The 19744-nt window shown below is 40.4% G+C and overlaps 1 protein-coding gene across 3 annotated transcripts in view; it reads right to left on the bottom strand.

Moving 5' to 3' along the window:
• FRS2 (fibroblast growth factor receptor substrate 2) overlaps positions 1-14377 on the bottom strand; it is a 122087-nt gene extending 107710 nt beyond the window's left edge. For all 3 annotated transcript variants that reach the window (XM_069081253.1, XM_069081246.1, XM_069081261.1), the window contains exon 1: positions 14188-14377. The gene's annotated coding sequence lies outside the window, so the exon portion shown is untranslated. The remainder of the gene's footprint in view (positions 1-14187) is intronic.
• Positions 14378-19744: the final 5367 nt, after the last annotated feature.

The following is a 19744-nucleotide window of genomic DNA, read 5'->3' as shown; positions in this document are numbered from 1 at the left end:
TGACAGTGTTCTTCATTATAAAGCAACAGAAGGTATTCTGTCTTAAGGTTTTTCTGATAGTATCAGATAAAGTTTAAAGGAACTTTTCTTAAAAGTCCTGAAGGACAAAATTGCTAAGGTCAAAGCATCTTGGAATATTTATCACTCTATCATGTATGGACCTACATAAACTTTGCTCGTTAAAATTCAAAAACAACTCACATGCATATAACCTTTCCTCTCTTCTTGCCATCCTCCCCTACTGCAATTTCAACTATTATGCTGAACATATACATAATATCAAGCAGTTTTCAATCTGAAATTAAGATTTTAAAAATTAAAGAAAAACAAATTATTTGTTACAATGGATGGCTCTAGACAATAGGGGAGAGACAATAGAGTGAATTTAGGTAATGTAAAAACAAAGGATATCAATAAAAGTTAGTATCAAATTAACGAAAATCATTGCCAATGCTATTTACATCCAATTTTCATTAAATATCATTTAAATAAAACATTTTTTCCCTATCTTCATCCTCTTTAACTTCTCTAAGACATATGAATTTCCTTAAAAGCCCATATCCCTGGCTTCTGCAACACAGTATTACTCCTGTCTTGTCCTAACCCTTAAATATTGATGTACCTCTCAGTTTGGTAGTGAACTCTCTCCTTGGTAACCTCTGATTTCATCCACATTCAGCTTCACTTTTCTTTTCTATACTGGGGAGAGGGGGGAACGGGGGACAAGGGACAGTTATTGACTTGGGGGCAGAAGCACCTAAGTTTAAACTCTCCTTTAGGCACAAAATTTAGTTGTACGGTCCAGAACAACGCACTTAACTTTTCTGATCCTTAGTTGCCTTATCTATAAAATGGAGACAAAACTTGTACTAATACCTTACAGGGCAGTATGAGGATCAAATAAAACATATGAATAAATGTAAAACACTTTGCAAATATAAAAACATTATAGAAATGTCAGCTATCATCATTTTTTAAACAGACTGAAATCCATCTACCCCAATTCTTCCCCAAAGTTCCAGTCCCTTATTCCAACTACCTGATGGATATGTAACCTGCAATGGCTAACTTACACCTCAAACTGACAAAGCTGAGAACGAACTCACTATCTCCCCCACCTCATACATCCATGCACCAAACAAGTCACTCCCATTAAATTCAGTTTTACCTTTTCCTCCCCTCTCCTACACCCCATCTATCCATGCTGGTGCCAGTTTCTATAGTATCCCTCTAATTCAGATTTCTCCTCACTCGAGAGGGTTATGGTACACTCCTAACTAGTATTCCTGACTAAAATCTATTCTTTCCACTTCTATGACCTCAGTCAATCAACAAGTATTTCTAGGGGCCGCCAGATTGCACAGTGAGTAAGAGCACCAGCTCCAGTGTCGGGATGACCTAGGGATCAAATCTGGGCTCAGATACTCAGCACCCACCCAGAAACACCTGGCCGTGTAACCTTGAGCAAGTTACTTAACCCCGATTGCTTAAAAAAAACAACAAGTATTTGTAAAGCCCTGTGTTAAGGACACAAAGAAAAACAAAAACAAGGTCCATGTCTTCAAGGAGATCACATTCCAATAGGGGAAACAATATCTAAATATCAAAGTATATACTAGATGATACAGAGTATATAAAAGTAAACTGAAAGGAGAAGGCATCAGCAGCTGATGAGAGCTAGAAAGGCTCTTGCAGAAGGTGGGATGTGAGTTGAGTTGTGAAGGAGATCAAGGAAACCTATGCATTAGTAGGTGAAGGAACAGAATATTGCTAGTGAAAAGGCACATCAGCTACCCACAACTAAATACAGCGGGATGAGACATATTTTTGGACATGGCCTGTGCAAAAACCTGTTTTGTCTGAATAAACATATTTATTCCAAGATTTTTTCTCCTCAATGGTGGAAGTTGAGAAGAAAGGAAATAGGTATTTGCTAATTGGAAAAAAAAAAGAAAGAAAAATTAAGTTAAATTTTTAAAAAGAAAAAGGAACACGGGGTCAGGAGATAAAAGTATTATATTGTAGAAATTGCAAGTAGGCCGATGTAGTGATACAGTCACGTGCATAGAGAAGAAGAGGAGGTAAGGAAGCCAGAAAGACAAGAAATAAGCATTTCTCTATTAAATGCTTACTATGTGCCAAGCACTGTGATAAGCTGTAAGGATACCAAGAAAAACAAAGAGATCCTGCCCTCAAGGTGCTCACATCCTAACGCAAACAGGTGCAGAAACGATTTGCATATGTATGTGTGTATAAATATGCTTGTAATATATGCATATATTATATATGATAAACTGGAGGCAAACACCAAAGGGGAGGTACTAGAATTCAGGAGAATTGGGAAAGGTTTCCTACAGAAGGCAAGACAGTAGTTGAGACTAAGGACACCAGGGGACCCCAGGGGTAGAGACAAGAAATGCACTCTCTCTAGGTTCTTTGAGGAACAACGAGGAGGTCAGTGTCACTACCCTGCAGAGTATGGAAAGGAAAGGAATGTCTAAGAACTGAAAAATAGGAACTAGTTTTAAAGGATTTTAAGAACCAAGTGGGGGTTTTATATTGGATCCTGCTGGGGATGGGGAGCCAATGCAGTTTAAAGAATTGGAGCTATACTTTAGGAAGACCACTTTAGCAGCTGAGCAAAAGATAGATAGAAAACAGAAAGACTCTAGGCCGGGAGAGCCCCCCAGCAGGTGAGTGCGATAGTCCAGGTACGAGGTGATGGCAGTGTCAGAGGAGAGAAGGGAGCACATGTGAGAGACATTGCAAAAGTACAACTGACAAGATTTGGAATATATTGGATGGAGACGGATAGAAGTTAAGTGGTAAGAATAAAGGAGTCATCCAATTTGTAAGTCTGAGTAACCGGGAGGAAGGTAGTGCCCTCGATAACAAGGAAGTTAGGAAAAGAGGAGGATTTTGGGGCAGCTAAGTGAGACAGTGAATAGAGTGCTGGCCCGGGAGTCAGGAGGAACTGAGTTCAGATCTGACCTCAGACACTTAACACACACAAACAAAAAACCTAGCCAGCCGTGTGACCTTGGGCAAGTTACTTAAAACCCAATTTCCCTCCAAAAAGCAAAAAAAAAAAAGGGGGGGAGGTTTTGGGGGGAAAGATAAGGCGGGGAAACACTGATTTCTTGGCAGATGGCCTCAATTATTTTGATAAACACCCCCTCAAGTTTTCAGGTGGGAAAGGAGTACTGAAGGGAAGGGGAGGGGGAGTCAAAGAGAGACAAAAATGTTTGGAAGAGCTCCTGGGGTGAGATAGTAAATCAATTAGGGAGGGTAAAAATGCCTGCTTTGCTGCAATGAGGGTCCAATGAAATTATGTAACATAAATTTATCTTGGACCCAGTCAACAAGTTTTCCTGATTTCCCTCAGCTCTCTTCAGTAGCATGTGAATATGAGCAAAGGAGGTGGATGGTAGAAGTTCATTTACCAAAGGGTAGAAATAGGTAAGGAAAAAGAATGTAGCCAGTGCAGGGATGATGGTTTGGGAAAGAACTGAGGGATGGAGGGGATAAAGGTCAAAGTAAGAACAAAGAACTGAGTTAGGAGTCATTAGGTCCTGGGAAAGATGCAATGAGAAAAGATTATACTTAGATAAACCAATTTCAGCGTTCACAGACATGGAAGTGGACGAGAACAAAGTAAGTCAAGGGCATGACAACCTAAGCAATCTCCCTAACACGACTATGATTCTGTCCCTGTACCGCTCGGAAAACTTCCAGGGGCTTTCTATCCCTAAACAAATCAACTACACACTCTTAACTCTGGTATTCAAGGCCTTACATAATACAACTCCAATTTAAATGTCCAACTATTTATATCATTCTACTCCTCCCTTCACATATTCTACATTCCAGCCAAACTGAACTACTCAACATCCCATTCTCATCTTGCCTTCTCAAGTTCATGCCATCCTCATAACTGGAATGTATTTGCCCTTCCCCATCCAATCTATGAAATCTCTCTCACACACACACCCTTCTCCCAACCCCATCCCTATGAACTCTGAGTAAAAGTGATCTCTCCCTCCTCAAATTTTTCATTGCATTTTGCCTGGACTACTCCCCTGTACTTCTCTCCTGTATACCAAAATTATTTTTTATACCAGTCATTCTCCCTATTAGATTTTAAGCTCCTGAAAATCAGGCCCTGTGTTGTCTCAGCGATCTATATGTCTGGAGCCCTTAGAACTTGTGTACTATAAGTACTTAATTAAAATTTGGTGAAACTTGATCCTGAAGAAGAGACAAAAAAAAATACATCTTAGGGCGTCTGTCTCCTTTGCAGAGTTGGGGGTGGGAGGAATGTCAATACATAACATGGCATGTGCTATCAGACTATTGCTGATGTCGGTTAGTTTTGTTAAACTGGGTTTTTCTACCCTCTTTTGTATCCTTTGATACAAAGGATAGTTCTCTGGGTAGGAAAAGAAGAATGCTATATTGGAAATGAAAACAAAAGACATCAGTAAAAAGTTTTAAAAGTCAAATGAATTGAATCTGTAAACGATCAGCAACACTTCTAGTTTTCTTTAAAACAAGGCCAGCACTACTTCAAACTACTCTAGGCCAGCGGTTCTTAATATTTTTATGGCTATTTTAACTATTTCCATGTTACAACCTTAAAAACCTATCAAACCTAAAACTCTGAAAAGAAATAAACAGCAGACCTCTCTGCCTCATTAGCACCATGATCTAAACAACTGAATTAACCACCCCAAGCCCATACTAATTCCCTTTTCTCAATAAAGAGAACTGTCAGATTGTTTACAAGTATATAAAGTATATTTCTTTAAGCAGAAAAAACTAAATTAAGTGCATAAATTTTGAAGAGAAAAAAATGTTTAAGATTTGCCAGAAATTGCTTCTATGATACATACATCAGAAGGGAAAAACAAAAATTACTCTGACAGTCCACATTCGGCAACAATCTCTTATAAAGTATATATTTACATATTAACATGAAGGCATCCTCCTACTCAAACATCTACACAAAGCCCCAGATGAAGACATATTTTTTAAAAAACTGGATCTATTTAAATACATGCCATCAGATACTAGTTGACCTATCCCAAGCCTCTCTGGAAAAAATGAACATCCATGTACTTTATGGATCTCTAATCCCTAGCTCTCTACACCCAACCAAGTTCTATAAGAAATAAATGTTTTCTAACAAAAAAGGAAAGAAAAAGGTTGGAAAAAAAACCTAGTTTTCCTCTAAAGAATGTAATTTTCCAAGAATGACAACACTAATAGCCAGTGACAAAGTATTAAAAGCCACAAAATAATTCCTAAATATGTGGAGATACTGTAAGTTGAAACAATTATACAAAGTAAAAAGAAATAATATGAGATTTCCTTTCCTACTATCTACATATTCTCCACCAAACAACTCCAAGGGGATCTTGGGTTCTGAAAGGCTACACCAGGGAAGCATAAGCTTTGACATTTCCTCTACCAAGCTGGAAAGGTTTCAAGTAGGCAGACCTAGCCAGCAGTGAACTGTCAACAGATGATGAACCTGGGTAAGTTCAAAGAGGCTCATTACCATAAGGTTGGCAAATAGGTGCATTGTTTTGGATAGGGTTTGGAGAAGTTACAAACTGTGCAAACTTTTAGAAATCTTCTAATGTATTTACACATCAGTTGTCACCAAAAATAGTAAAAGGAATCTGAGTTCCTCATTCATATATCTGTTTTTAATACTTATAGCACTTTGAAAATAATTACTCTGAAACATCATATACCCCAAATGGGCAAACACTTTAAAGTATTCTGACACTAGAAAAAATTTATTTACAGACTGATTATTCAATAGATATTTTTCTACTCCATCTGAAGCTGTCAGAGAGAATGTGCTCTAGACCACCAAATTCTCCAGTCACCCAATACATAATTTGTTTATAGCCCGCCTAACATCTGAATTGTTGCAAATCACTAAAGTGTCTCCTCTATTTTGAAGGCTGTATGTTCCATCAGAAACATCATCTACTTCCATTTGCTCCCAACTATAACCTCTATATAGAGGGCCTGCAAATGGATCTTTCAAGCTATGATCTTTGTTTCTTCTTCCTTTTTTATGTCACTATCACTTCTCAATAACTCCTTCCACCTCCAAAGGACCCACTCTTGTAACAATTATATATGATAAAGCAAAACAAAACAACATAAAAGCCATGTGTTCAACCCATCTGTACTCTGCACCTCTAGTCTACCACACCATTCTCCCTTTGCTCCCACTCTCCATTCCTGACAGCAAGCTCTTTCTTACTCCTCCTCCCCTCAACCATAACTACCTCCCCCCCCACACTAAATATTCTTCTTCTAGATCTACCCCCTCCTTCCACTGTGTTTTCTATAATTAACAAATCTACTTTCATCTTAAGCCTTTTTCTTTCTCACTCCTTCCATCTTCTGGCTCCCTCCTGATTTCCCATTCCTCCTTAATTTTCATGCCTTCCCTCTGAAATTACCCCCAATGTATCCTGTATACATCTTGTTTATACATAGTGTTCTGCATATTGTCTCCATCGTGATAAGCTCCAATGAAAGGAAGTTCTGGGTTTTTGCCTTTCTTTGCATCTCCAGGGCTCAACACAGTGCTTGCACTTTACAGACACTTAATCAATGCTAGCCGACTGACTGAATAACTGATGAAATGTCATCCTTGGCCATCCTTTCTAGAACTGAGTAAACTTTCAGTCAACTGTCCTCCTTACCTGAATCTCATTGGTGTAAGAGATAAAACATTCCATATGCTGCACTCTGCCACTTCCAGATTATCATTCTATGATCATCTCTCAGAAATATCTCCTCCTCTGAAGTCTGTACTATACAAATTTATCACCCAAATTGGATCCTAGTGGTTTTTATCTATCAAGCGCCAGGGCATTCTCCTGCTTTCCTCAATGAGTTCAGCGTCTGTCTCACAGTCTCTCTGTCTCTCTCTGTCTCTGTCTGTCTGTCTGTCTGTCTGTCTGTCTCTCTCTCTCTCCCTCTCCCCTACATCTCCTTCCACTAAGGTAACACCAATCCCTCTAAACCTCAGTTTTCTTCTACAGAATGTAATTTTCCAAGAATGACAACACTAATAGCCAGTGACAAAGTATTAAAAGCTACAAAATAATTTCTAAATATGTGGAGATACTGTAAGTTGAAACAAACAATTATACAAAATAATAATAACTAAATCTAGCAACCTTTTCTCAATACTCATCCTTCTTGATGTATCTGCAGCCTTTTGACATTGATTACCACCCTCTCCTCCTGGTTCCTCTTCAGTGTAAAGGTTTTCTTGACTGCCCTCTCCCTGTTTTCCTCCTACCTACAGTGGCTCCTTCTCCTTGCTGGATCTTCCTGGAGGCATACTGACAAGTCATGAGTTATTTCTCCCCTTCTTCCCCTGCAATGAAGCTAGGTCTTAGACCCTCTTTTCCCACTTGCTTGGTGATTTCATCAGCTTTAATGTGTTATCTCTATGCAAATGATTCCCTCACCTATATATCAAGCCCTAGTCCCTCTGTTGAGCTACAGTCTTGAATCTCCAGCTGCCTCTCGGACATCTTAAGCTGTATGTCCCACAGGCATCTCCAACTGAACACGTCCAGAACAGAACTCATCATCTTCTCCCCCCACTCCCATTCCCACCCTCTTCTGAACCTACCTTTCACTCTAAAGGGCACAACCATCGTCCCAGATGCCCATGCCCAAAATCTGTTCTCTAAGTCCTCACTCTCATTCTAAATATTCAACCCACTGCCAAATCTTCTCCTTTCTGTCACAATAACTCCCCTACGAGTTCCTTTTCCTCCACTCATACCCTAGTTCAGGTCCTCATCGCCCCCTCACCTCTATTACTACAACAGCCTCCTGGTTGGTCTCCCTTACCTCAAGTCTGTCCATATTCCAAGCTATTCTCCTTGCAGATGGTAAATTTATTTTTCTAAAGTAGAGCTCTCACCACATCGCACTCTGTCCCAACTCAATGAGGTCCAATGGTTCCCTATTACCTCCAGGATCAAATATAAAATGCTGTTTGGCCTTTAAAACCCTTCACAACCTGCCCCCTTCCTACCTTCCCATTTTTCTTACACTTTCCTCCCCTTCAAGTACTATAAGATACAGTGATAATGGCCTACTTATCATTCCCTGAATATGACACTGTCCTATCCTCCCTGCCTGAAATGCTGTCCTTTGCCACCTCCACCTCCTGGCTTCCCTACACTCCTTCAAGGCTCAGCTCCAATTCTACCTTCGGTAAAAGGTCTTTCCTTGCCTCTCCCCACTGCCACCACTGTTGCTGCTTCCCCAGACACACACAGCACATCTACACTGTGTGAGTGCAGATCTTGTGTGTATGCACTTATCTGCATATTGTCTTCCTCACTAGAATGTGAGCAGCTAGAGGGTATGGACTGCATCTGCCTTTAGTTACATACCCACTGCTTATCACAAGGCCTAACATACAGTTAGTTCTTAATAAATGCTTACTGACTGAATTACTGACATATGGTCATTGCACTGATCAGAATTCTGAAGACTTTTAATGTTGTTTGTCTTTTATGTTACTGCAGTCATTGTGTAAATTTTCTCCTGGTTCTCTCACTCTGCTCTGCATAAAACAATTATTCCCAAGTTTCTAAAAATTTTTCCTATTTGTAATTTCTTATCGCACAATAATAGTATTACATTCACAGACCAAAATTTATTCAGCCACTCTCCAATCAATGGATAATCACTTTCCCTCCTGTTCATTACTATTACAAAAAGTTCTCATATAAATATTTTTGTACATATGGGAATTTCCCCTCTATTTTTGGCCTCCTCGGGGCATATGTCTAGTAGAAATATCACTGGTCAAAGAGTGCATACAGTTTGAGTGACTTTTTTGGTATGAATAAAAATTATTTTCCACAATGACTGAACCAATTCACAGTGCCACAAACAATGCATTAATGTGCCTGTCTATCTACAGCTTCAATAACTAGTATTTTTATGTTTTGTCATATTTACCAATGTGACGGATGTGACATTAAACCTCAAGAGTTGTTTAATTTCCATGTCCTCTACTGTTAATGGTGTGGAGCACTCTTTAATAAAATGTTGTTGATAACTTTCATTTTCTCTTCTGAAAATTACTCGTTCCTGTTTTTTGATCATGTTCATAAAATAGCTAAGACCTCTTTCCTAAGCTCCAATATGTCTCCAACTGCCTGATGGGCACTTACATCTTCACATACTGATAACACTATAAACTTAGAATGTTTGAAACTGAACTCAGAAAAAATGAAACTGAACTTATTATTTTCCCTCTCAAATCAATTCTGACTTATGATTTCTGTTTCATGGGATCACAGATTTAGAGCTAGAAGGGCCCTTTACAGGTCAACCAGTACAATCCATTCTAGAGATCAAACATTCAACAAGCTGATTTTATTAAGCATGCTCAATGTCAAGCACTGTGGTAAGTACTCTACATGGAAAACCAAAAAAAGAATTAGCTGCTGCCCTCAAAGAGCTTGACACAAAACAGATACAAGGTAACCCTGGATAGGAAGAAAGTAGCATGGGGGTGCAGGAACCAGGAAAGGCCACCTGAGAAGAAAGGTAAAGTGACTAGTAAGGTCCCACAATCTGCAGCTTGGGAGCTGGAATTCTGTTAACAATACTACCACACTCTCAATATCCAGGCACAGTTTTAGGGGTAGTCTTGGATACCTCCAAATCCTTCAAACTGTACATCCAGCACTTTGCACAATTCCTACTTCATAGCAGGCAACCAAGCATTTCCTAAAGTGAATCAGTCCACAAGTGTTGTTGAGTCTTTCTTCATCATATCCCTAGCATCAGGGCAAACTTCCTTCTCATTTCATCTCATCTCATCTCATCTAAAAAATGCTAGGTTCTCCCTGCTCTAAATCATCCTGCACAACATTGCCAGAATAGTGTTCCTGAAGCACAAAATCACAGAATTGAAATTTTAGAGTTGAGTAAGACCCCAGTAGATATATAGTCCAAACCATAACCAAAAGGCATCACCACCATATAACACACCCAACTAGTGATCATCCAGTCTCCACTTCCAATAATTGCTAGAAAATTTTTCCTGACATCAAGTCTGAATTTTCCTCCTTCAGTTTTTACCACTGCTGCACTCAGGGACCAAGTAAAACAATTCTGATCTCTCCTTTCCGTGACAATCTCCCTTTCAAATACCTAAATACAGCAGGTCTTATTCCCTACCTCTTGGCCCACCTCTCCAACCTTCTCCTGTCCAAGCTAAACAGCTCCAATTCGGTCAAATGGTCTTTGTGTAAGATGGACTCAAGGCTTGGTGATCCTTCTCTTGACTCTCTGTAGATTATCAATGTCTTTCTTAAATTGTGGCATTCAAGACTGAACACAATACTGCAAAATGTAGTCTAACCAGAACAGAGGGACTGCAAGCTCCTTTTTTTTTTTTTTTCCTTCTGGACACTGTCTCTCTTAATGGAGCCCAAAATCATTTTAGATTTTTGGCTGCCACATCAAGCTGTTAATTCATACTTAGCCTGTATTCCACTAACCCCCTAGATACACTACCTTCTCTTTTGTTTGCACTTGTGAAACTGACTTTTTGAAACTAAGTATAAGACTATGTTTATTCTAATGAACTTCATTGTAACAGATTCAGTCTAATACCTTAGTCCTGGTTTTTTTTACTCTTGGGATCCAAGCTCCACAGATAGATTTCAGGGTGTATGTGGCTATGGATGGGGAAGAAATTATATATTTATTTTAAAAAACCTCTATCTGAAATTTAATGTTTTCTTCAATTATGGTTTTTTTAATTATTCTGAAAAAGGATCCAAACAATTCAGTAGACAGCTCAAGTGGGTCAATAGCACAAAAAAGTCAAGAAATCCTGCTCTAACTTCCTAATATTTATTTAGATCCTGTTTTCTAACACACTGTGTTAGCTATTCATCCCAACTTTTAGTAATCTGCAAATCAGATAAGCATAACATCTTTGCTTTTATCCCAGTTATTGTTAAAAATGTAAAACAACACAGTGCCAAGCATTTTTTTCCTGTTCAAAAATCTTTAATGCCTCTCACAGCCTAACCAAAACAAGCCCAAATTCCTGGCTTTCAAGGCCTTCTAAACCAACCATCTCAGTCTTCTGTGAAAAGAAATGTGATAAAGTAGAATGCTAGACTTAAAGTCAGAAGACCTGGGCTGGAATCTTGCCTTAGACACTACCTTGTGAGATCATGGCTAAGTCTCATCTTCGCAAAGCTTAGGTTTCCTCATCTATTAAACAGGAATAATATAATACCTCACAGGGATGCTGTGGAAAGTGCTTTGCAAACTCTAAAGCACTGTATAAATTAGCTCCTTTTGCAAAATAATAATATTAGAAATCTCTGCTACTTCCAAAAATGAATTCTGTATTCTGAAGAACTTCAATGATTTGCTGTTCCCATTTGCTTGTGCTATTCCCTCTTTCTATAATGATCTTTCACCAACTGTTTTTATTTGTTAAATCTTTCTCAGCCTTCAAACCAATTCTCATGTCTCTATGAAGCCTTCCACCTTTCCACCTTAGGTGGAAATCACAGATTAGAACCAAAAAAAGACTCTTGAAGTATTTACTTTCCCCTTCATTTTACAAAGAAAACAAGGAAAAGTAAGTCAGTCTAAAGTGGCACCTAATCAATGGCAGAAATGGGTCTTGAATTTTATAAGGTTTTCTGACGCCAAGTTCACTGTATCATATTGATTCCCCTTCTCTTCTGTACTCGCATAGTAAGTTTTAAGTCTGTACCATTCCTATGAAATATCACATAGTCTTACAGACATATATGTGTCTTATCTCCCTTACTGGATGGTAAGCCCCTGTCTCATCTACAACCATGTAGTCCACCGTACTCTCTGCTCAATAAACATTTGTTTAATGAAAAAGAATGACAGCTGCCTACAATGTTAAATCAGAGTTAGACAACACTTTTAAAACATGTTCCAAATCACATATTACTTACTTGATTTCCTCTATCCTTTCTTCTACAACACTCCCCGGGATATCCCTTTGAAAACAAGTTAGCAACCATATGTTGATAACTATATCCAAATCTAACCTCACCTATAACCATATTCTCTACCCTCTTTCTTCAGGTTTCACCAAAAAAAAAATACTTACAACTTATGTTCCTCCCACTGACTTTAAAAACATCAACAGTAATCTTCTGTCCCAGACTAATAACATAGAAATAAATTGTCTCTTTTTCCACTTCATAAACAAGAACTCAATGCTGTTGTGACTTCTATCTTTTTCTATGACTCATGATTTTTTTTTTACTTTTCTTCCATCAACTCAACTGGGTTTTCCATTTTCCCCATCTTTAACACTATATGCACATTTATTGCAAATGGTTGGCTTTTTTAAAATGTCATCTGTCTTTAAGCTGTTGACTTTTCACAGTATTCTTTGAAATATGTTCAAGTTAGTGGAAAAATAGACTAAAATGTATTTGCTAAGTTTTAAAGATTAAATACAAACACAATATTTAAGATTTACAGTACAATATGATCTCCAAGGCACTGAAAACCAGTCCCTTGCTTCCAAAATGAAAAAAAAAATCAATCCAAAGCTTACTTGCTCTCCAAAATTATACCAAAAGCAGTTTCCACCTATAACCTGCATGTATGAGAAGTTTCTATTAACTGTACTTATATAAAGTTTCACCTCAAAATGAAGTTTACCAAGAAAAACTTTATCACTTCTATTCAATTTGTGTTAACCACTACTTTGCAGACCTCATAACAGTCTCATGAAAAATCATATAAATCCATATATGACAGGCCCATATAGAAAGCATACAAAGACAATGGAGAACATGTAATTTTTATGTTCTCTGTAATGTTAAGCTAAATTTCAATAAGTGTATTAACCACAGATTAAGCTCAACCCTTTTTTGTTTTTGTTTTTCCACCTAAGATTTTTCTTAATGTTTCATTATTTTTTTAAACATCACTTTCACTTTCCAGTAACATCTCACCCCATGTGCCCCCTCCCTCCCCACTTTAAACAAAGCAGTGCGGTTAAGTAAAACACACCAATATACTGACAAAAATCTGACAATGTACTTAGACATCATTCAAAAAACTACAGCCCTCCACACAGGAGGGAGAAATGTTTTTACATTGATCAGTGTTCTGCTGATCACTGAGTATTCTGGGCAGCCACAGGAATTCAGAGATTAGAGGAGAAACTCGGCAAGAAAGTACAGGCGCTTCCCTAAACTACTCATTTTCTCAAGAAAGAGAAATTTGATTTTTTTTAAGTTTAGTGCGTAAAGATCCTGTAAGGAGTTGTTTCCATTTAACATAACCCGAACAAACACCGAAAATAGTCCAGGACAGCAGGAAATGAAAGATGCCCTTTAACGCTTTCGCGTGGTCCCGACCCCAAACTTCTTGATTTGCAAAAGTTTCCCGGTCTCAAAGATGGGGGATCAGGGAAATGTCCACCTTCCACCCGGGGGCTAAGAATGGGAAGAGAGACTAAGCAAGGCGGGGGGGCAGAGCCGGGTGCAGGAGGGAAGCCCAGACCAAAGCAAGGAGGGGGTCTCTGCTTGCACCCCGAGATCCCCTCGGCTCTAGCCTGCCTGTATCTTGTTTGTACACAGTTGTCTGCAGGTTGTCTGCCCAAATCTGACTGGGAGATCCCCGGGGGCGGGGCCTGCTTTTGGCCTCTCTTTGTATCCTCAAAGTTTAGCACATCCCCGGCGGGCAACGGACATCTATTAAGCGCCTACTATGTACCAGGCACTGGGCTAGGACCTAAAGGTAAAACGAATGCGTAGAAAACAAAGCCTCGTCCCTGCTCTGAATCACTGCTGATCTGCCTTGGAGCAGCGGGGCTGTGGACGCCAAACCCCCCACGACCCGCAGCCCCAGGACCCCCCCTTTCAGCGCAGGCGCCCCGCCCCCCCGGCCGCAGGTCGGAGCTGCCCGGGCGGCGACCTGCCTGCCCCGAGCTGTCCCGCGGGGTTCAGCCCGGGGGGGGACCCCGAGACAGGGCCGCCGCCGCCGGGGAGCGGGGGAGGCAGGGCCCCTGCACCCCCAGCCGGGGCACGGCGTCCCTTCCCCCCCCCCCCACCCCCGCCGCCCTCCTGACCTGGCCCCGCCACTCACGTTGCTCCATGAGCTCCGGGACAGCGGGGCGCGGCTCAGGGGGCGCCGAGCCCTCGGGCTCCTTCCCGGGCTGGAGGAGGCGGCTGTACCCCCCGCGATGGAGCCGCGGCGGCGGCAGCAGCAGCGGCGGCGGCTACCAGGCCTCACTCTGGCCCAAAGCTCAGCTGAAGTGCTTCCGGTTGAGGGGGTGGGGAGTAGGGAAGGAGTCTGGCACCGGAACTTCTTGGGAAAGGGTGGGCGGGGCCTCGGGGAAATGGGCGGGACCCACGGGGCGGGGCCTATGCTCCTGACGTAAGGGGCGGGGCCAGAGCCGAGCCCGCCCCGGCTAGAGCGGCTTGTAGAGCGTCGGTTGGGATTCCCCGCCCGCAGCTCCGGCCCTGGGGATGGCGTGCTGGGAGTGTCTAGGCTTCCCTGCGGCCTGGGGCCGCGAGCCAGGGCTTTGGATCCCATTCAGTGCAGGGAGATCAAATAGTCCCGGGGTCCTCAACCCAGAGACTTGGACTTTAAAAAATATGCGATATAATTCTAAAATAACCCCAAATTAAGTTACATTAACTATCCATATTAATTTGTATTGACAGTTGTTATTGATTTACATTAGGTCATCAATTTTATCTTATTAAGTGAATTTATTGTGTTGATATTGACGTTTATCAGATGAACAATTATTGATATTAATTTACATGAATGGCCATTAGTTGTGACCTATTAAATATTTACATTGATCTGTATTAATAATTATTCATGCTGACTTGTGTATTAATTTACACTAGCAGTCATTCACAGAAATTTCTGTTAACAATTATTTACATTGATTTCTATTAATAATCACTAATGGTGATTTTAATTAACCGTTAATGCATATTGGTCATTATTAGTATTAGCAATTATTTATATCAATTTGCATGGACGGTCATTAATGTTAATTTCTACAAACAGTATTATATAGATGCTAACGAGCAATTGTTTATGTTAATATTATACATTGATGGTCATTGGTAAATAATTTATATTATCAATTGCTTATATTGATTTAGATTAATCAGTAATGTTGATTTACATAATCATTTTAAATATGAGTTTATTTCAATCATTAATATTAGCAATCCTTGATATTAATTTATATCGGTAGTCATTAATAGTAATTTATATTTATAATTATTTATATTGATTGTTGATTTATGTAATCAATTAATATTAATTTATATGAATCATTAACATTAGCATTAATTTGCATTGGCAGTCATTAATGTTCATTTATATGAACAATTACTAATATTAATATAGATTGATAAGTATTTGTTTTTATTTTATTGTTTAATATAATTTGGTTTACTCTGTGATCTTATTTTTTAATAGCTTTAAAAATATTCTGAGAAGGGGCCTAAAGGTTTCACCAGACTGCAGAAGGGATCCATGACACACAAAAGAGGGTTAAGAATCCCTCATCTAGTCCAACCCTTTCACTTTACAAATGCTATTCGTCATTTGTAACAAAGGACACCCAGGCCCAGAGAAGTCAAGAAACTTTAACTTCCCCTCTCAGTTCCTGCTGTCAACAATATTAACCCATTTCAGGAAGATCTTTGTCTCCTCCAGACCCTTCAGCCTATGTATCCAAGGTCTTGGGTCCTGGCGCTGAGCCTTACACACTGCAGGCACTTAAGTAATTTTAAAATTAAATCATTCAGTGTATATTTGTTGTTGTTTTTTCTTGCTTGTTGGAGGGGGGAAGGTAGGGCAGTTGGTGTTAAGTGACTTGCCCAAGGTCACACAGCTAATTTTGTGTTGTGTCCAAGGCCACATTTGAACTCAGGTCCTCCTGACTCCAGGGCTGGTGCTCTATTCACTGTGCCACCTAGCCTCCCCTTGTACCTATGTTTGTTACAAGAATTTTTTTTTTCCTGTTTGGGGGAAGGGAGAGAAAGATTGAGATAATATAGCCAAAAAATAAAAAGAGGCAAAAAGGGGGTCATTGAAGCATCTTTTTTTTTAATGCACAGAAAAAAGTCCAAATCACAGAGAAGTAGAACGTCTTTGAAAGTTCTATAATGACTTTATTATATTTATGTTTTCTATATAATATGCATATAGATTTAAAAGAAAAGTAAATTGTACTTAACAGATCTACAGTTTCACGTACAATCCTCTTCTATATATGTATGTATACACACATGTGTACATATAAACACATGTGTGTATGTGTATACACACATATGCACAGATTCCCATTTTACTTGGCGTTTAAATTCAGAATAAATAAATTGAATCAGTGACCAAGTACTAAGTCTTCTTAATGTCTCTTGAATCCCCCTTTCACTTCTTTAGTTCAAGCCCTTATCATCTCACACCTAAACTGTTGCAACTTTAGAATCAGAAGGGACTTTAGAAATCATTTAATTCAACCCCCGTGCTACATGTAATCACATGGAAAAACATGATCTCTGCCTGTCTCCCTCCCTCCCTTCCTCTCTCCATCTCTCTCTCCTTTCCTCCCTCTCCTCTTCCTGTCCCTCCTTCCCCTCCTCTGTTTCTTCTCCCTCCCTCCCTTCCTTCTGTCTCTGCCTCCTTTTCTCCCTCTCCCTCTACCCTCCACCCCTCATTTGTAGTATTAAAGGAAGGGGCTTGATCCTGTAACATATTATAGGAGGGTGTGGTGGCCAGGGAAGCAGGTATTGCTGCCAGCCCTAAATCCCATGATCCTCTAGTCAATATAACATAGATAAGAACTACCACAGGGATGAGAAGCTGTGACAAGGGGGTTCTTCTCATGGGATCCACGAAAACTCCCCTAAGCTTAAAGTATACTCATGGCTAAGCAATCCTACTGATGTGTATCTTCAAAGCAAAAGACAATTCAATAGCATAGCAAAGTAAGTGACAAGAAAAAATCTTTCCTACGATAGATATGCAGACATACTCTCCCACCAATGGTGGGGAAGAAGAACAATCATTTAAAAAAAAAAAAACCAACCTTTTACGTGTAATTGGGGGAAAATAAAATACTCAAGAAATAGGGTTGTTGTTTTTTTTTGCTTTTTGGAGGGCAATTGGGGTTAAGTGACTTGCCCAAGGTCACACGGCTAGTTTTTTTGTGTCGTGTCTGAGGCTGGATTTGAACTAAGGTCCTCCTGACTCCAGGACTGGTGCTCTATTCACTGCGCCACCTAGCCGCCCCTCAATAAATAATTTTTAAAATACTAAAAAAATTTTTAAAAGACCCCCCCCCGCAAAAAAGAATATTCATACCTAGGGAACATGTATGACAGCACATGTATGGAGCCTCCTCAGTCATCCACGGGGAGTCATGTGTCTAGGGAGCATTTTAGTGAGAGGTATTTATGCTATTTAGATGGAGACCCCGTGAAGACCATTCTCTGCCTCCTATGTTGCTTCCTGTTTCCTCAGGTGATGTCACACTGAGAGCAAGCACTGTCTTTACTGAGCTAGGGTCCACTGCAACTTTTACTCTGTTGGTATCTCTCCTGATGCTATTGGACTCTGCTGTTACTTACTAGACTTCAGCTGTAAAGCCTTTTCCCCAGCAGGGAGGTCTTGGGCGAGGGGGGGGGGGGAATATTGTCTACCAGTTCTTAGGGTTCAGAACCTCAGGGGGTTCCTTGGTGATTTTAGTCCCCACCCAACTAAATAGAGAAGTTCTCAGGAATTTGAGTCTGTCCTTTGAGTTGAATTCCTCTGCTGCCACTGGGATTTATGATGATAACCCACAAAAAAAGGAATCCCTTTTTATAACATATGTCTGTCAAGTGGTCTGTCTTCCAGCTTTTGCTAGAAGACCTCCAATGACGGGAAACCCACTACTTCCCAAGGCAAGCTGTTCCCCTTTAGGATAGCTGGAATTGTTGGCAAGTTTTTCCTTATATCCAGCCTAAATTGGTTGCTTTGCCTCTGTGACACACTGCTCTTAATTTGGCCCCTTGAGTGAAACAGAACAAGTCTCTTCTCTCTTTCACATCAGCTCTTAAATATTTGAAAACAGCTACAATACTAAGTGTGTAACTCTGGGTAAGTCACTTAACCCTATTTGCCTCAGTTTCCTCATCTGTAAAAAGAGCTGGAGAAGGAAATGGCAAACCATTCAGGTATCTCTGCCAAGAAAATCGCACATGGAATCATGAAGAAGAGTCAGACACAACTGAAATGACTGAATTTCCCCAGGCTTTTCTACGGGTTAAACTTACACATTCCTTCACCCAGTCCTTATTTAACATGGTTTTGAGGTCCTTTGCCATCTGGGTTGCCCTCTTCTGAATGTCCTAGAGCTTACCAATGTCCTTCATAAAAGGTGGTACCCAAAACTGACCAAGGCAGAGTACTATGACTTACTACTTTAATTCTGGAAGTTAAGCCTCCCTTAATGTGTGTTTTTTTCAGTCATTTCAGTCATGTCTGACTCTCCATGACCCCATTTGGGGTTTTCTAGGCAAAGATACTGGAGTGGTTTTCCATTTTCTTCTCCAGCTCCTTTTACAGATGAGGAAACTGAAACAAACAGGGTGAAGTGACTTGCCCAGGGTCACACCCCTAGTGTCTAAGTCGCTTCTTGAACTCAGGTCTTCCTGACATCCAGCCCAGCACTCTAGCCAGTGCACCACCTAATTGCCCCAAGTCTCTTTTAATGGAAGCCACCAAAACCACCAGTCCTTTGCAGACAAACTCCTTCCTAACCATGCCTCTCCCATCTAGTACTTAGAGTATGCCTTGGGAGCAGGACAGAGAGGGGTGAGAAGGAACTGGTAATTATTTCTCTATTTCCCCTCACTGTGGCTTTCCCTGGTGACTTTTGTTCTGCTCTTCCTTCCCCTTCACCCCCACCCCTAGCAACCAAACCATTATTCTCTCTTCTGTTGCAATCTGTACCAGGGCTCACAGTTCCCATACCAATTGGTTTTCTGGAAAGATCACAAGATTTAGAGATAAAAGACCCTGTGTGAATCCTGACGTTGCTACTTACTGATTTTGTACAAATCATAGGCCCTAGAGTTGGAAGGGACCCCAAACATCATCTACTTCAGACACACACACCCCCCTCCCCCTTAATTTTACAGGTAAGGATAATAAGACCTGAGTGAAGTTAGGTGACTTGCCTGGGGTCAAACAAATAATTAATAGCAAAGACAGGACATGAACACACATCCTCTGATTCAAGAACCAATTTTCTTTCTTCAATCAGTTGCCCCTTCCCTGCATCTCTTACATTCATTTCCTTATCTCTATCCATAGGGCCACCACTTAAATTCAACCCTCATTGCCTCTCACCCAGCCTATGGCAAGAGACTCCTTCCTCATTTACCTCTTTCCAATCCTTCCTCCATATAACTGCCAAAATAATCTTTCCTAAGGACCGACTATCATTTTCCTGCTCAAAAGTCTTCAGTTAGAGGCAGCTAGGTGGCATAGTGAGCAGAGCACCCACCCTGGAGTCAGGAGGAGGAAGTGAGTTCAAATCCAGCTTCAGACACTTAACACTTACTAGCCATATGACTTTGGGCAAACCACTGAATCCCAATTGCCCTGCCCTCCCCCCTCCAAAAAG

Source organism: Petaurus breviceps, unplaced genomic scaffold (assembly GCF_028583685.1).
Source record: "Petaurus breviceps papuanus isolate PSGF00001 unplaced genomic scaffold, PetGlider_PUasm1.0 154, whole genome shotgun sequence".
Lineage (NCBI taxonomy): Eukaryota > Metazoa > Chordata > Mammalia > Diprotodontia > Petauridae > Petaurus > Petaurus breviceps.
This window is presented reverse-complemented; position numbering and strand designations above follow the sequence as displayed.